The sequence below is a fragment of the Canis lupus genome, chromosome 16 (assembly GCF_011100685.1).
Source record: "Canis lupus familiaris isolate Mischka breed German Shepherd chromosome 16, alternate assembly UU_Cfam_GSD_1.0, whole genome shotgun sequence".
NCBI classification, from domain to species: Eukaryota; Metazoa; Chordata; class Mammalia; order Carnivora; family Canidae; genus Canis; species Canis lupus.
Genome location: NC_049237.1, coordinates 14,840,554 through 14,859,190, shown reverse-complemented (window position 1 = coordinate 14,859,190; position 18,637 = coordinate 14,840,554). Strand labels below are relative to the sequence as shown.

The window sequence follows — 18,637 nt, the reverse complement described above, 5'->3', positions numbered from 1 at the left end:
AGTCACTGTTACTGATACTAGAGCAAATCTGCCTGCTAATAGGGAAGGACTCACAAAAAGGAGGACAGTGAAGATGTAGCAGAGAGACGAAGCCAAACAAGTGGAGGAGTTGGCCTTTTCCCAAGTAACTAGAGGACAGGAGGAGAGGGCTGCTGCTACAAATATTGACCTGGTTGTAGAATGGACAGTTCACATCTGATGGCTTTTTCATTAGCTAAGCTAGAATAGGGGAAATTAGAGGAAAAATATGAAAATAGGGGTCACCTGAATCCTTGCAAAATTGACCAGTTGGGACTACATTACTGCCAGAAGCACCTAGTAGGATGTCTGACATTGAGCACACTTGGTAAGTCTTTATGAGTATCTCAAGGCAATCTGGACCTTTCTGACTGGTGTGGAAATTTGAACAGAAATTTGCACAGCAAATGGCCAAAATTTATGAGAGAAGGGAGACAGTTTGAAATGTTAGTATTTTAAGGAGAAGAGGAAGTGTTTTGTTTTTACAAAAGTCTTTATCTTAGAGGCATAGGCAAAACCTAGAAATGGAAATTTATGTGGCTGAATTGGTGAATGTCACAGTAGAAGGCTTCTAGGAGAAACTAGAATATGCCTAACTTCCAAAGTCTGTGACAAGTTAGGTAAGATGTTCCTCAAGGAGCCCTTTCTGTTGCCCAAGGCAGGCCAAACCTTTCCCAAAATGCCGAAGCAATAGAGACCAGCTTGGTGACCCGGTGAGTGGGGGAGGGGTGGATGCAGTAGTGAACAGCTGTGCGATGACTCACAATTTCATTTTGAAGAGATGCAATCGGGGCAGCAAAAATTGCAGTAGGAAAGGGAATGTTACACAAGATTCAATTCCCTGACTTATATGCTCATCAACTCTAGATCTAACCTTGGGTAGCCCTCAAACGAGAAAGCGTCAGAGCTGTGGAGTCTGGTGCAATTCCAGTTTTCCCAGTCCAGAGAGCAGGAGAGGGAGGTCCCGATGCTGTTGAAGGGTGCACGCACCCGCCAGATGCCGCCAGAGCAATCTGCTCCTCCTGCCCGCAGGCGGCGCTGTGGGGGCCGAGTCCACGCGCTGGAAAGGCAACGTTCCCAGGATGCCCTGCGTATCTCCATGGCGACGGCTGCCGCGGGGCGGGGACTGCGGGGCGGGCTGCCGGGCGCAGGCCCTGCCCCCGGAGCGGCTCTTAGACCGCCGGGACCTCCCCAGCCGCACTACGCCGGCACGCCCCGGGGAAGGGGCGACGCTCGCCGTGGCTCCCCACAGAAGCAGGACCGGCGGCCCAGCCCGGGGTCTTGGACTACGCGGACGCTGCAGGTGCCATCGGGTGTGAGCGGTGAGGGGCGGCCCGCGGTCGCAGGTGACCTCTGCGTCCTTGGTCCAGCGGGCCACCTGAGCTCGGGCACGCGCAGCCCTGGACTAAGCTCCAGGAAGCAGAGACCGATATTTTTCTCTGGTTCCCCACCCAGTGTGCGGCGGCAGTGGGCGCTCTCCCAACGCTTGTTGACTCAACCCATGAATTAATAAATGAAAGAGTCCGCACTTAGCCCTGATTCTGCGGTCAGCCCCGGGCTTTCTGGCTGTTGCAGTTTCCCTGAAGCTCAGCTTGCATGTTGCTGAGTTGCAGAATGGGAGAAAGTAGAGCAGAGGAGGTTATGGCTGAGAAAAGGAAATAAGTCCCGTAGGGGGACAATTCTAAATTGCAGTCATAGGGACTGTCACTTTAACAGCAGTTGTTCAGAAAATGCTTATGATGGCCCCAACTCTTATTTTAGTTTCAATTTTTTCAAAGACCCCCCCCCCCCAGGGGTGACAGTAGCTCAGTTTCCTGATTCTTAGACTAATTTGAAACAGTGTTTCCCAAGAAATGTGATAATTTCTTACTGCCTTTTTTCACTAAGGCAAAACAAAAACGAAAAAGATATTAAAATAAAATCCTTAGTGATCATAATCTAAGTCCCTCATCTTATGGGTAAGTGATTTACAGAGGGGTGGAAGTGAACTTGCTCCAGGTGACTGATAAAATACAACCTCCTTTTCTTGAATTCCAGTTCGATGCTTTCCTTCCTTTCCTTCAACAAATAATGCTGGGATTTCTTTCCTTTAACAAATATTTTTTAAAAATTTAAAATTTATTTATGAGACAGAGAGAGCACACAAGCCAGGAGAAGTGTCAGAAGAGAGGGAAAAGCAGATTCCCCGCTGTGCAGGGAGCCCAATGCTGGACTTGATTCCAGAACCCTGAGATCACCACCTGAGCAGACCCTTCACCAACTGGGGCACCCAGGTGCCCGTCCTCTAACAAATAATAATAATTGCAATATTGCTTCTCTTGGGTTGTTACTGCCTGATCAACCTTCTTTTTTTTTTAATTTCTTTTTATTGGAGTTCAATTTGCCAACATATAGCATAACACCCAGTGCTCATCCCATCAAGTGCCCCTCAGTGCCTGTCACCCATTCACCCCCACCCCCTGCCTTCCTCCCTTTCTTCCACCCCTTGATCGTTTCCCAGGGTTAGGAGTCTCTCATGTTTTGTCTACCTTTCTGATATTTCCCACTCATTTTTCCTCCTTTCCCCTTTATTCCCTTTCACTATATTTTTCCACTTGATGAGTTCGTATTTATTTTTTAAGACATTGAAAGTTCTGGAAAATTAAATTTTTTAAATATTTATTTATTTATTTATTATTTATAAATTTATTTTTCATTGGTGTTCAATTTGCTAACATATAGAATAACACCCAGAGCTCATCCGGTCAAGTGCCCCCCTCAGTGCCTGTCACCCAGTCACCCCCACCCCCCGCCCACCTCCCTTTCTACCACCCCTAGTTCGTTTCCCAGAGTTAGGAGTCTTTCATGTTCTGTCTCCCTTTCTGATATTTCCCACTCATTTTTCCTCCTTTCCCCTTTATTCCCTTTCACTATTTTCTATATTCCCCAAATGAATGAGACCATATAATGTTTGTCCTTCTCCGACTGATTTCACTCAGCATAATACCCTCCAGTTCCATCCATGTTGAAGCAAATGGTGGGTATTTGTCGTTTCTAATGGCTGAGGAATATTCCATTGTATACATAGACTACATCTTCTTTATCCATTCATCTTTCGATGGACACCGAGGCTCCTTCCACAGTTTGGCTATTGTGGACATTGCTGCTATAAACATTGGGGTGCAGGTGTCCTGGTGCTTCATTGCATCTGTATCTTTGGGGTAAATCCCCAACAGTGCAATTGCTGGGTGGTAGGGCAGATCTATTTTTAACTCTTTGAGGAACCTCCACACAGTTTTCCAGAGTGGCTGCACCAGTTCACATTCCCACCAACAGTGCAGGAGGGTTCCCCTTTCTCCACATCCTCTCCAACATTTGTGGTTTCCTGCTTTGTTAATTTTCCCCATTCTCACTGGTGTGAGGTGGTATCTTATTGTGGTTTTGATTTGTATTTCCCTGATGGCGAGTAATATGGAGCATTTCCTCATGTGCTTGTTGGCCATGTCTATGTCTTCCTCTGTGAGATTTCTGTTCATGTCTTTTGCCCATTTCATGATTGGATTGTTTGTTTCTTTGGTGTTGAGTTTAAGAAGTTCTTTATAGATCTTGGAAACTAGCCCTTTATCTGATACGTCATTTGCAAATATCTTCTCCCATTCTGTAGGTTGTCTTTTAGTTTTGTTGACTGTATCCTTTGCTGTGCAAAAGCTTCTTATCTTGATGAAGTCCCAATAGTTCATTTTTGCTTTTGTTTCTCTTGCCTCTATGGATGTATCTTGCAAGAAGTTACTGTGGCCAAGTTCAAAAAGGGCATTGCCTGTGTTCTCCTCTAGGATTTTGATGGAATCTTGTCTCACATTAAGATCTTTCATCCATTTTGAGTTTATCTTTGTGGATGGTGTAAGAGAATGGTCCAGTTTCATTCTTCTGCATGTGGATGTCCAATTTTCCCAGCACCATTTATTGAAGAGACTTTTTTCCAGTGGATGGTCTTTCCTCCTTTGTCAAATATTAGTTGCCCATAGAGTTGAGGGTCCACTTCTGGATTCTCCATTCTGTTCCATTGATCTATGTGTCTTTTTTTGTGCCAGTACCACACTGTCTTGATGACCACAGCTTTGTAGTACAACCTGAAATCTGGCATTGTGATGCCCCCAGCTATGGTTTTTTTTTTTTTTTTTTAATATTCCCCTGGCTATTCGGGGTCTTTTCTGATTCCACACAAATCTTAAGATGATTTGTTCCAACTCTCTGAAGAGAGTCCATGGTATTTTGATAGGGATTGCATTAAACATGTAAATTGGCCTGGGTCACATTGACATTTTCCCAATATTAATTCTTCCAATCCATGAGCATGGAATATTTTTGTGTCTTTGTGTCTTCCTCAATTTCTTTCAGAAGTGTTATGTAGTTTTTAGGGTATAGATCCTTTACCTCTCTGGTTAGGTGTATTCCTAGGTATCTCATGCTTTTGGGTGCAATTGTCAATGGGACTGACTCCTTAATTTCTCTTTCTTCAGTCTCATTGTTAGTGTATAGAATTGCCACTGACTTCTGGGCATTGATTTTGTATCCTGCCACACTGCCAAATTGCTGTATGAGTTCTACATTGCTCACAATCTTGAGAGACATTCCAACTCATCTGAAGAAGAAATCAGGACAGAGATAATAACAAAATATAGAGACTTTTCTTTGCTATTTATATATATATTTTTAAAGGTTTTAATTAATTAATTTATTTATGATAGTCACACAGAGAGAGAGAGAGAGAGAGAGAGAGAGAGAGGCAGAGACATAGGCAGAGGGAGAAGCAGGCTCCATGCACCAGGAGCCCGACATGGGATTCAATCCCAGGTTTCCAGGATCATGCCCTGGGCCAAAGGCAGGCGCCAAACCGCTGCACCACCCAGGGATCCCGCCACCCAGGGATCCCCACTATTTATATTTTTTAGTTGAGTGATAGTGTTCCAACATGCAGGTGAAAGTGTAACTTTGGTAGGTCAGTTTTACCACTTGATGTTATTATAGACATCACATCCCTCTTCATTTATTGACCTCACATTCATGTTACTACAGACATGATTTTAAACACAAGCTGATAAATGACTATTGGAGCATTTTATCACATTTTGTAGAAACCAATCTCCTTTCCCTTCTTTGTGCATAAGCAGGGCTGTAAGGTTTGAAATGTCTCCCTAGTTTTGAGCCTATTCTCTGGCAGCATACTTAGGCCCGGGACCCACACAGGCCTTGCAAGATTCTGCATTCCACCATCCATGATGCTGTGCCTAGTACACACTACCTTCCCTGTTACGTATTTAACTAGTTTCCTTAAAAATAATGACAAAACTTTTTATTTGTTGTGAAGGGAAATCCATGTACTGAAAGTAAAACAAGATAGTCAGCAAATAACCCTAAAAGTACAGTAGATCAACAGACTGGTCACGGAGAAATGCGCACGTCACCAGCTATGCACTCAGCACTGCCTGCATCCTGAGGTCTTCTGCTGGTGTGTGGCTCTGCCTATTTTCAAACTCCGTTTCACTTGAGCAGTACAGGATGTGCTAATGTGCTATTCTTTTTTTTTTTTTTTTTTTTAGGATGTGCTATTCTATGTCTGGTTCCTTTCACTGAATTTTCTGCATCTGAATCTCCTCTGAATTACCCCCACATGGAATTGACCTTGACTTATAGGACTTAGTGCTGTCCTATTGTGCATGCATCCTACAAGCGTCTCAAGACATTAGTGTCAATTCAAGACTGGGCTCTTAAAATAGCCTTCAATTGCCATGTCTTACATGTCTTCTGATGCAGGTGTACGTGCCTTTCTCTTGCACATGTCCCTACTAGAAGTGGAGTTGCGGGGATCCCTGGATGGCTCAGCGGTTTGGTGCCTGCCTTCAGCCCAGGGCGTGGTCCTGGAGTCTCGGGATCGAGTCCCACGTTGGGCTCCCTGCATGGAGCCTGCTTCTCCCTCTGCCTGTGACTCTGCCTCTCTCTCTCTGTGTCTCCCATGAATAAATAAATAAATAAAATCTTTAAAAAAATAGAAGTGGAATTGCTGGGCTATGGGAAACCCACATGTTCTTATTTTACTAAACAGTTTAATATTTAACCATTGTCCAAAGATGCTGCTTTAATTCATGCACTGCCCCAAGTCCCCTTGTTTTCCTACTGAAAACTGAGTTTTCCTTGTTTGATGCTTATTTAATGACAGAATCATGCATGTTAAAATTTCAAGTGCATTTGCTCCACATGGGGCTCCCTGCTCTGGGGAGTCTACTTCTCCCTCCCCCTGCCTGCCCTCTCTGCTCATGTGTGCATGCTCTCTACTTCTCTCTCTCTCCCTCTGCACTCTGTCGTGCAAATAAGTAAAATCATTTTTAAAAATTACAAGCATGTTTAAAAACTATGTAGCTGTGACTTTTTACTTTGTCTATCTAGAAACTGAAAATCAAGGGAGGAAATACAAAGAAATGTATCTTTGGATTGAACAGGTTTTACCTTCCCAGCTAGGTTCTATGATTCTCATACTTCATCATTCTAATGTGTGCCATTCAGTATTTTCCCTGTGTGAGTTTGTCCTCTGTGATCTTACAAGGTCTCCTGGTAAGATGTAAGACACCGCAAAATATGTTTATGAGCATGTCCTCAGATAGCATCTGAATGTAGACTTAACTTCCAGTCTTATACATACAACATAGTTTGAGTTTCTTCATGTGTGATTCTACTGGGTTTTTCAATTGTCTTATCACTGATAGTATTTTTTTCCTCTGCTACTTGTTGTCTTCTTCAATTTGAAAAATCCAAACGGTGGGAAAAGAAATTCTAATCCTTTTTTTTTTTTTTTTTTCAGATTTCTTTCTTCCCTGTACATGTTTTTTTTGTGTGTGTCTGTTGTTATGTTATACTGATTACGGAAAAATAATCAATTTTTAAAAAGTGGTTTTAGGATTTATTCAGTGAAGAGCAGTTAAAATGTGGTTTCAGTGTTGAAAACATTGAGTACTAAAAAAAAAAAAAAAAGAAAAGAAAACATTGAGTACTATGAGGAAGATTTCATTCCACTTAAATACAAGCAAACCATGCATTTTATTTTCATTTTAGATTCAGATATTTTAGCAATATCTAATTTTAGGAAATGATTGAGAAAGATGATTTTTTTATTGTTTTCTTTTCATGGCATGTTTACCTTGGCTTCTAACTGATTCAAAACCCTAGTCTCTCTGATGTGAAGATAGCGATCTCTAAGCCACAAATGGAGAATGATGATTTGGGGCAAAATGGTTAATGAAGCTCTCTGTTATAGCACCACAACCTGTGAGGATGAGCAAGAAACCAAGTGTCACCAAGTTACTAATGAGGCTTCAGCTCTGGCACACAAAGGGCTTAGAAGTCCTCATCTGTAGTCTCACACAATCAGAAGCTCAGCAAACCACAAATCCATGACTTTGTTAATCCAGTCAAATAATTTGGACCACACAGTGAATCCACCCTGAAATCTGGAAAGACAGGTGAACAAGAGGCCTACACCCAAATCTGCTTACCTGAATACCAGACCTGCATACTGGCACATAAACGTTAATTTTGACAAATTGCTGGAGTCTGTAAAGCCTTGTGATGGTGAGAAGGCCACATTTTGGGGGTCCCCACACTTTCATGAACTGCGCCAGGTCCAAATGGTGAAAAACCTAGAAAAAAAATATTCTCTGGATCTGGCATGGGGAGATGTAAAGTAACTATGATGAAATATGCCCAGAATGTTCTTTGACAAAGGACTACCCTCCAGGAAAAGACCCAACCAGAGATTATCTCCCACTCATGCCTCCTGCCCCCTCCAGCCTCCCTATCTCACCTGATGGATGATGGTCATGGCCCAGGGTTGGGGACACCCAAAGTCTGAGATTTACCATAAGATAGTAGAACATTGCCTCTTCCCTTAGAACATGGCAAATGACCAGAGTTAGAGAGAGCCCTGCATAGTGATAAAAAGATAAATTCTCCAAGAAGACACTCCATCCTTACTGCACAGAGTGTTAGAAACGTGGCACAAAAACTCAGAACCACAATGAGAAGTAGATAGATCCTCTGATACAGGGGATAATTCAAAATCCCTGCTGGTGTGGATAGATCAAACAGGTTGAACATTTCTAAGAATGCGGTCGGCCTGAAGGGGACCACCAGCCTGATCTGATAGAGGTTTCTGGACTACTCCATCCAATAAGAGTAGAATGCACATTCTTCTCAAGCTCACATGGTACCTCCCTCTGAACAGACCACATCTGAGTCATAAAACACACCTCAACACAGGTGTTATACAGAAATAAGGCAAGGTATACTCTGAGACTACAATGGGATGAAACTAGAAATCGGTAACAGAAAGATAACTGAAAATTATCTGAATATTTGGAAATTAAATGATGAATTTCTAATCACATGGGTCAACAAAGAGATCCCAAGAGCAATACATTTTCTTTTCCTTTTTTTCCTTTACTTAAATGACAGTGAAAAATACAACTTAAGAAATTGATAGCCATGTCTATGTCTTCCTCTGTGAGATTTCTCTTCATGTCTTTTGCCCATTTCATGATTGGATTGTTTGTTTCTTTGGTGTTGAGTTTCATAAGTTCTTTATAGATCTTGGAAACTAGCCCTTTATCTGATACGTCATTTGCAAAAGACATGAAGAGAAGTCTCACAGAGGAAGACATAGACATGGCCAACATGCACATGAGAAAATGCTCCGCATCACTTACCATCAGGGAAATACAAATCAAAACCACAATGAGATACCTCCTCACACCAGTGAGAATGGGGAACATTAACAAGGCAGGAAACCACAAACGTTGGAGAGGATGCGGAGAAAAGGGAACCCTCTTACACTGTTGGTGGGAATGTGAACTGGTGCAGCCACTCTGGAAAACCGTGTGGAGGTTCCTCAAAGAGTTAAAAATAGACCTGCCCTACGACCCAGCAATTGCACTGCTGGGGATTTACCCCAAAGATACAGATGCAATGAAACGCCGGGACACCTGCACCCCGATGTTTCTAGCAGCAATGTCCACAATAGCCACACTGTGGAAGGAGCCTCGGTGTCCATCAAAAGATGATGGATAAAGAAGATGTGGTTTATGTATACAATGGAATATTACTCAGCCATTAGAAATGACAAATACGGGATCCCTGGGTGGTGCAGCGGTTTGGCGCCTGCCTTTGGCCCAGGGCGCGATCCTGGAGACCCGGGATCGAATCCCACGTCGGGCTCCCGGTGCATGGAGCCTGCTTCTCCCTCTGACTGTGTCTCTGCCTCTCTCTCTCTCTGTGACTATCATAAATAAATAAAAATTAAAAAAAAAAAAAAAAAGAAATGACAAATACCCACCATTTGCTTCGACGTGGATGGAACTGGAGGGTATTATGCTGAGTGAAATAAGTCAGTCGGAGAAGGACAAACATTGTATGTTCTCATTCATCTGGGGAATATAAAAAATAGTGAAAGGGAATAAAGGGAAGGGGAAAGGAGAAAAAATAAGTGGGAAATATCAGAAAGGAAGACAGAACATGAGAGACTCCTAACTCTGGGAAACGAACAAGGGGTGGTAAAAAGGGAGGTGGACGGGGGGTGGGGATGACTGGGTGATGGGCGCTGAGGGGGGCACTTGACGGGATGAGCACTGGGTGTTATTCTATATGTTGGCAAATTGAACACCAATAAAACATAAATTAAAAAAAGAAATAGATCCATGCAAACACAGTCAATTGATATTTGAAAGAAGGACAAAGGCAATTCAGGAGAAAGTTTAGTGTTTTCAGCAAGTGTTACTGGAACAGCTGGATATTTATATTAAAAAAAGTGAATCTAGTCACACACCTTACAACTTTTGTAAAATTCGCTCAGAATTGATTACTAACTTAGAGGTCAAATGAAAGCCTGTAAGAATCCATGATGAAAATCTAGGTGGCATTGAGTTTGGCAGTGAGACTCAGACTGAGAACCCATAGTACAACCCATGGAAGTAAAAGTTATAAAGTTGAACTTTATTAAAATTAAAGACTGGCTCTGAAATAGACAGTGTCAATAAAATAAAAACAAGTTACAGAATTAAGAAAAAATTACAATACATACACCAGATGAAAGAGTTGTATGCAAAATATAGCACAACTCTTAAACCTCAGCAGAAAGGACATGCACAAAAAGAATATTTTAAAAATATGGGTGAAGGTCTGTACTGACTCCTCATCTGTGCAGATATGCAGATGGGAAGCCAGCTGGTAAGAAGTGTCCTCTGTCATTGTAAGCTGCATCATCAAGCAACGATGAGACACTACAACAAAACCATTAGAGGGGCTAAAACAAAAATAAGTAAACACACAAACCCACCAAAACAGACACTACTGATTGCTGACGAGGCTGCAGAGCAACAACAACCATCTATTCATGGCTGGGGGTGTGAAGGAATACAAAATGGCACCACCACTTGTAAGGTAGCTTCATCATTTAATCAAAGCTGAACCTAATACTGACCATCCAATCCTTCTATCACACTCCCAGAGATTTACCCAAATGAGTTGCAGACTTTTGTCCACGCAGAAAGCTGCACCCACATGTTTGTAGCTGCTATTCTCATAAAGCTGCCACATTGGAAGCCACTAAGATGTTCTTCAAGAACTGGATGTGTCCATGGAACATCATACAACAGAACACTGATCAGTAATAAAAAGAAATGAGCTACCATACCATGAAAAGACACAGATAAACCTTAAATATATATTAGTAAATGAAAGAAGTCCATGTGAAAGGCCACATAGTGTGTGACTCCGACATGACACTGGAAAAGACAAGCCTATAGGGACAGTGAGAATGTCAGTGGTTGGCAGAGGTTGGGAAACAGAAAGAAAAAAACAACTAAATAACGAGCAAAAAATCAAGCAGAAAATTAAACAGAAAAAAAGAAAGACAAAGAAGAAAGGAAGTATGGTGACAGACAATCCGCAATAAACCATCTCCCTCCCTAACAGAACCTGCACACTACCTCCATCGCCGCCCTCCTCCATAACGCACGACAATCCCCCCTCTCCCTCCCTCCATCCCTCCCCCCCCCTCCGCACCTCCCTCACCCTAGCTATCCGTAATTCCGCCTCTTCCTGACCTCCTCCCTCCTCCCTCCTCCGACCCCTCATCACCTCCTCCCGCCCGCCCCCCTCCCTCCATCCCCCTTCCTCCTCCTCCTCCTCCTTCCTGCCTCCTCCCCTCACCTCCCTCCTTCTCCATCCTCCCCCCCCCCTCCCTGAAGAAAGAAAAAAAAAAAAAGAAAGAGAGAAGAAATCACTAAAGAAAAAAAAAGAAAAGTAGAGTCAGGATATCTCAAGAGAAAACACGACCATGACGAGAAAACTGAACTGGACCCAAATGTATGAAGTGCATGAAGCCACATCTGTGAAGATGGCCTGTGTGTGGACCCAAGTAGTTTTGGAAATGACCAGAGAGGCCATCTGTTCCCAGGACCAGGGAGGCCCCATTCTGTTCCCTGCCCTGCATGGCCAGCTGTCCCTGAACAGCTTAGCTGGCCCATCGGGTTCTGTGCTCCTCCTGGATTCCACCGAACAGCCCAATGTTGCTGGTCAGGGCACAAGGCAGATAGGGCGCCAGGGCTGAGGCTTGCTTTAGAGGCTACACAGCAAGGCTTGGATCATAGTGGCCACGAGGTGCCTTCAAATGAGTAATAGTCACTTCTAGTCAACCAGATAGCCTGTCATTCTCAAATGAGCATAGCAAAGGCCATTTATTTAGAGCTTGTCACAGTAAGATGAACAGTCCCCATTGCTGTGTTTCCCAAAGACTCAAAGATGGGCAGGGGATGGGGAGAGCTTTACAGAGGAGAGAAGGGGATGCTCGGAGGCCCTCGGGGAAGCCACGAGACTGAGGAAACTGGAATGTTACCAGAAGTGGAGGGCCCCTCCTCAGTAGTTAGAGGAGCCTATTTGCCTTCTTTTTGTTGGTCCTAAATTGGAAGTCAGGACAAATTTTAGGAAGCTGTCAGCTACTAATCAAGACTTGATTGCTGGGTTGATTGATACAGGGATAACGATCACTGTTTAGTTTCCTGGACTGTCTCTCAAAACAGACTCCCTGCACATATGACTTAGAGATAACAGGCTGGTTTCCTGGGCTGGTGAGCTGAGAGACGGGGTGGGCCCTGGGGCAGGCTGCAGCCGATTGTGGGGGTCAGAGGTCTATTTTTTTAAGATTTTATTTATTTATTCAGAGAGAGAGAGAGAGAGGCAGAGACACAGGCAGAGGGAGAAGCAGGCTCCATGCAGGGAGCCTGATGTGGGACTCGATCTTAGGACTCCAGGATCACACCCCGGGCTGCAGGCGGCGCTAAACCGCTGCACCACCAGGGCTACCAGAGGTCTATTTTTTTTCCCCAGAGTTCTATTTTTATATGTGGTCTCTCCATTGTCTGTTTGTACAGTCTTATGTCTCTGCATGACAGCATGTGGAGAGAGAGGAAGAGGAGAGAGAAAAAAAGGGGAGGGGGAGGGATGGCAGGAGGCCCCTCAGTGGCTGGCAGGCCCTCACAGCCTCCTATGGGGACAGTGACCCGCATTCAAGGTCTCCAGCCCAGGACCCCAGGAAAAGTAGATGTGTTCTGAGTGCACGGACTTCATAACTGAATACAATAAAGGTCCTTTCAGAAAACAAAAGAAAAACTGTCCAACATTTTGTCTTTCCAGACAAATTTTTATCTTGTACATGTGAAACAATTCAACTTTAGAGTCTGTCCTCCGTCTCCGGGAGCATTTGGAGCCAGCAAGACACATGTCCCATCTCCAATGTGAGCAGAGGCCCTGGGCTGTCACACATGGAAGCATTTGAACCCCAAATATAGTGGCCGTCAGTGTGTATACGTGGGGCGGCTGCCGGGGCCCTGGTCACACAGTTTCTCATGGAATAATGCATGTTGCCTCAGGTCAGAAGTTCATCCACATTAATTTGTTGTTGCACGTTTGGGGGAAAAAACTCTGTGAATAATCAGATCTCTTGCAAAATGCCTCTGTATATTCAAGAGTCAGTTGTAAAATGTTTCTGTTTTGTGCTAAAAATATATGATTAAAGGCACTTCTACCATAAATGGACTTACTGTGGTGACATTTATACTATATCTAGATATTTTCTATAAAAAGTCTTTTGATCATGAAAATGAGCTTTATGCCATTCGTTGGTATATTTACTACCTAATGACCAACATCAACAATAGTTTTCTTTTTAATACTATTTTAAAATAAAAGGAAAAAATATCCTTGGCAGGGGGTGGGAAATAATTTCGAATCTGCATATGAATTACAAATTAGGGATAATTAAAAATGTTTTTGTGGCTGTATTTCAGGGACAGTGCTTGCCACTGGATGTCCAGCTGTGCCCGGATGCACGCAGGCCTCTGCTGGCTTTCCCAGGAATGAGGACTGACTTCCTGCCACCAGCCACACTCTCTGTCCAGAATCCTCCACGACATTTTCCTCGCTCTTTCTGTGGCCCTTGAGAAGACTGACCCATGCCTCCATGTTGAGTACAGCCCAACACTGTTTCTGGGATTCCTTTCCAACCTGTGACCTCTCAGAAGCCCTGGGTTTATATTTCTGGATTGTCTATAGCTGAATGGGTTTTCAAGACAAGTCTGTACGGTTTCACAGGCCAGAAGATGGGTCCTGGCGCCCATGGTGGGTGCTGTGAGCCAAGTCGGGGTCCAGAGAGTAGAGGGTCTGGAGGCTGCACCCCCGAATGGTTTCAATTCAACAAATGAAGTGCCAGGTATGATAGAACATCATTCTCTTAGCGGAGGGCTCAGAAATACGGGGAGACACAGCCCGAGGACTTCCAGGCCAGCCCGGGGAGCAGAGGGTGTGAGACTGTCAGAGGGCTGCATGCAAGCCCTCTGTGGAGGGTGGTGGAAGGTCCAGGGACAGATAATGGACATGTAGGAAGAGGTGGACCTTCGTGGAAGGCAGGTGCAGGAAGTAGAACTTCCATGGGTGGGATAGATGATTGAGTTGAAAGATTTGCTTCAAAACCATCCAGCTAACCATAGTAGAACCTAAAGATGCTGGATGAAAATCGGTTGGTCCCACTCATATTGCATTGGATGACTCTTTGGGGAAACATGACCTTCTCTGTTACTATGTGTTTTGATGAATTATTTCCTTTATTGCATGTTTGTCTGCGGAACACTCACCCTGAGCCAGATCCTGCTCCAGGCCTTAGGGGCACATAAGTGGATAAAACAAGACTTACATGCTTTCTCAAGATGTGGATTCCAAGAGGGAAGTAGATATGTAAATAAAAGGTAATATAAAAATATCTTTGAGGGAGACCTGGGTGGCTAGGTGGTTGAGCATCCCAGGTCGTGACCCCGGGGTCCCAGGATCGAGTCCCACATTGGGCTCCCTGCATGGGGCCTGCTTCTCCCTCTGCCTGTGTCTCTGCCTCTCTCTCTCTCTGTGTCTCTCATGAATAAATATTTTAAAAATATACTTTTGGACTTGTCTCCATCTTCACCTGGTGGAGATAGGAATTAAGAGAAATGCATTAACATCGGTCATGTGCTTGTTACATGCCCAGCACCCTGACTGTACACACCTTTGTGCAATTTACAGCCGGTGGAAATGGCAGATGCTGCTGTTCTGACTTGCTGTAAAGAAACCACACGAAGTGCAGCTCAGGCAAGGGTATTAATCTAGAAACCACTCATGAGGGTGACTGGAGATGGGACCAACATAAGAAGATGTGGGAACAGGAGAGGCACCACTTACCACGGGCGGACCCAGGAATCTTAGTAACAAAGTGTTTGCAAAAAACACTGTAGAGAAAATTTACAAAATGTCTCTGGAGAATTTATAGGGTAAGTCGACCCTCCACCGTGGGGAGAGTCAGGGTCACAAACGTGTCACTGAGTCCTATATCGGTGTAGGATTCTAAACATTTCCAAATGAGTAGTGGGGATTAGAATCCATGCCTCTGGGATCGCACTCAGAACAGAAACACTCAGAGAAGGAATGAGGAGTTTATGACAAAGATAAAGGAGAAGACGGGCTGATGTACGTCAAGACTCTTTCAAGGCTCTAATGAGATTAATCTGGAGATTGACACATGCATCAACAAAACAGAGAAGCAAGGCCAAGATTGTGTGGATGTGTAAATATATATAATAAATATAGAAAGAGATGTATTAATATGTTCATTTATGCCAAACTTCTCATAGAATGTTTAGAAATACACTTCACGATCTCTTGAAAAAGAAGGGCTGACTTAGACAATAATATGACAGACACACCTCATAGAGAAAGAGAAGGAAAAATCAGTCCAGATCAAATCTCAGTACTTCTCTTTGAGGAACATGCTGTAAAGAAAGCTGAGAGAGCCATGGCAGGTAGCCGTTTGGGAAAAGACATCTGTGTCATACATGACAGAGGGATCAGTATCCAAAATACTGAAAGAACTTGAGGAAATTAATTGGAAAACAAGCAGCCCCATAGATAAATTGTCAAAGTGTGAACAAGAGTTTCACATGCAAGGAATCCTGAAAGAGTAATGGGAAGAGTCTCAGCCTCACTGTGAGCAGCGGTGTGGGAGCGCGGCGGCCCCGAGAGCGTCCCCTTGTCATCAGACAGGCAGGAGGACAGCGAGGTGCTAATTCCGGGGCAGCTGAGTCCAGGGGTGGGTATGCTGCCGGCTCCAGGGCCGCACACGGTACAGGGGGGAGAAGCAGTGAGGAAATGCCCAGCAAGTTCGGAAGGGCACAGACCCTACACCGGGCACGTCCACCTGCAAAGTCACCCCCAGTGAGTCCAGCTGGTGGCAGTACTGACGCTGGGTGACGTCTCTGTGAGGGGAAACTTGGGAGCAATCCCAGCGCCCAACGCTGGAGAATAGGTCTGTGTCTGACCTTAGGAAGCAGTGTGCTTGTGCATCATGTGGCATTTGTCTCCTTGTGACCGGCCCATGTCACTCATGGAAGGCACAGCTCCTGGCGACTGCTCGTGGGGGTGGGGGAAGGACCCAGTGTGCCGGAGTGGATGAGACTCCTCTGGGGCGAGGGCTCTGTCCACCGTGCGGCTGCCTGCCTGATGGTTTTGTGTTGGGGTTAACAGGTGATGGGCGGGTTAGGGATGCTCAGGGGAAGGTGACGAAGTCAGGTCCCAAGGGCTGCTCTTTAGAGACCCACGTGTCTCCTGGAGACTTCCAGCAGGCACTTGACTCTGTGGGTCTGGAGCTCAGCAGAAAGGCCAGACACACAGGTCAAGTGTGGGAATCTGTAGCTCATGAGAGTGTACAGGTGGTCATTGGAGGTTCTGGATTGAAACTGTTGCAAGGTATATCAGCTTTCGTGTCTGCGTCCTGGGGAGAGACCATGCCGTCTTGATGGGTCTCCCAGCTTTGCCTTTTGGGCCCAGTTCCTAAGGCTTGATCCCTTTCCATCCTGGCTCCCTGCTCTCCGCCTCTGCAGGTGGTGGCCACGTAAAGTCCAAGCGTCCCGCTGTGCCCACACTGTGCAAAATGTGAACATGAGGGCTTTGAAGAGCAGTCACAGAAATGCCCGCTCAGCGGCCGCTCCAGCCTCCCCACACCCCACAGACTCAGCTCCAGAGGAGTGAGTTTGGGGACTTGAGTAATTAATTGAATGGAAAAGAACCCAAACTGGTTAGGGATGAATTTGAAGTTAGCTTCTAAGTTGTGGCCAGTTACTGGGGGCGGGACAGGGTTGGGGGTGAGGGGGTGGTGGAAGAAATATCTTGAGCATGACGTTTTATACAAAAAAAAAAAAAAAAAATCCATACAGAGTCAAGTTTAACTCCTGAAAATGAAGGAAAAGGCGAGGGGTATGAGTGTGTCCCCTGCATGCTGAGGTCACCATGACACCTTGCAACTTTGAGGAAGAGAAATGCTTCATTATGGGTGAAAAGAAGCCACTTCTGAAGCCACTTCAACACCCCCTGGTTGAGCGCTGAGCCCAGAAGACTCGGCCGATGTAGCCCTGGGGGCTTACCTCCTGCAGAGTAAGGGCTTCCCTGGCGGAGGGTCTTGGGACAGGTGGGGCGGGGAGTCAGGAGGACTGGCTCTCAGGCTCAGCTCCACCCCACCTGGACAGGTGCTGTGCCCTTGGTTTGGTGTTTCCCGTGAGATTCACAGGCTGGGAGCACGAGATGTCTGCATGTCAAGAACTGGATCTCGCTGAGCACCTGCAAAGCCGATGTGCGTCCCGTGGGGACGGACACTCAGCTCCGCCATGGCCTGGGCACCGTCGTGCTGTTTCTGTTTCTTTCTATCCCTTCGCTGTCTGTGTGTTTGGGGACGTAAGCACCACATGCAGAGCAGGTGGTGGCCCAGATGCTCTCCGGGGTAATCGGAGCTTCCAGAGGGTGGCCCTCAGATGGCTGCCAACCATCGAATCCCAGGTGTCTGCCTGGCCTGAGGTCACCGACTGAAACAGCCCTGGGGCCAGACTGCTGCCTTCCCGGCACCCCGGCAGCCCGGGACAAGGAGGTTGTCACTGAGGCTCACTGTCCTAAATTAAGTGCTTGTGAGCTGTTCAAGTTGTATTCCATGAAAACAGGGTCATGAAATTAGGGCTTCCTCAGGGAAAGCCACATGAGCACAGACCGACTAACCGTGGGTGTGGTGCACACCAGGCCGCCACGCGTCTGCTGTCCAGCTCCCCGAGTCCTTGGGTAAGGGTACACATGACCTGTGAGTCCACACATGTGGATTTTCATGACAAGGCCCGGGGGGAGGGGGGGAGGATGCTTTGGGGACTGGCGAACAACGCAGTTGTGTTGGTAGGGCAGGGCAAATATATACAGTCTGTATTCCTTATTTGTAATATGTATTTTTATTTATTAATGCTTAAGTGCTGTTTGGTAAGTTTTCTTAATAAAATTATTCCTGATTTTACTTTTTTTTAAAAAAAGATTTTATTTATTTATTTGAAAGGGAGAGAGAGAGAGCATGAGCAGGGGTCGGGGGGGCAGAGGGAGAAGCAGACCCCTTGCTGACTGGGGAGCCCGACATGGGGCTTGATCCCAGGACCCTGTGATCATGACCTGAGTCGAAGGCCAAGGTTTCACCGACTGAGACCCCCCAGACGCCCCTCACTTTGTATTTTAACAGTGGGAACATCCGGAGACCTAACATGTGATCCTCATTCTTACTGACATTAAAATAGAAATGAAGAGTCACTCTTTGGGGCAGGTGCCCAGTGCCAGGCCCGGCGCTCACGGCTTGTCCCTGCCGTCACCGACCCCACACGACCGTGCGGTGAAGTGAGTGCCTTGGGCCAGGTGTGCAAACAAGCACACAGGACAGCAGGCCGGAGGGGAGTTTCCAATGAACAGCACCTCATTTTTGCGTAGGAGCACCCCAGGCTGTGTTAGCACGACTCAGAAGCAGAGGTGCCTGAGGCCCCGGCCACCCGTCCTCCACCTCTGACGTCGGAAACTGCCCCCGTGAGCTTCATCTCATTTTCCTGCGTGTTGTCTACGAGCTCACTATCTCTCACACTCCAAGTTCATTCCACATGTCCTTTCTTTTTCCCTAAGCTATGAAATAATATTTTTTCCAATAGCCTTTGATGATTACATCAAA

The 18,637-nt window shown here is 45.5% G+C and overlaps 1 long non-coding RNA gene across 12 annotated transcripts; it reads left to right on the top strand.

Annotated features, from left to right (window-relative positions):
* The first annotated feature begins 1,145 nt into the window (after window positions 1-1,145).
* On the top strand, window positions 1,146-17,902 carry LOC119869596. 12 transcript variants are annotated; one of them, XR_005371309.1, is made up of 6 exons: window positions 11,342-12,971; window positions 13,389-13,810; window positions 14,242-14,342; window positions 16,503-16,646; window positions 16,836-17,052; window positions 17,145-17,902. It is a non-coding gene; the product is annotated as an uncharacterized LOC119869596 (long non-coding RNA). The 12 variants fall into 12 exon arrangements; XR_005371307.1 differs by having other exon boundaries at window positions 14,653-16,646; XR_005371300.1 differs by adding an exon at window positions 1,146-1,321 and having other exon boundaries at window positions 12,736-12,971; window positions 13,389-16,646.
* Window positions 17,903-18,637: the final 735 nt, after the last annotated feature.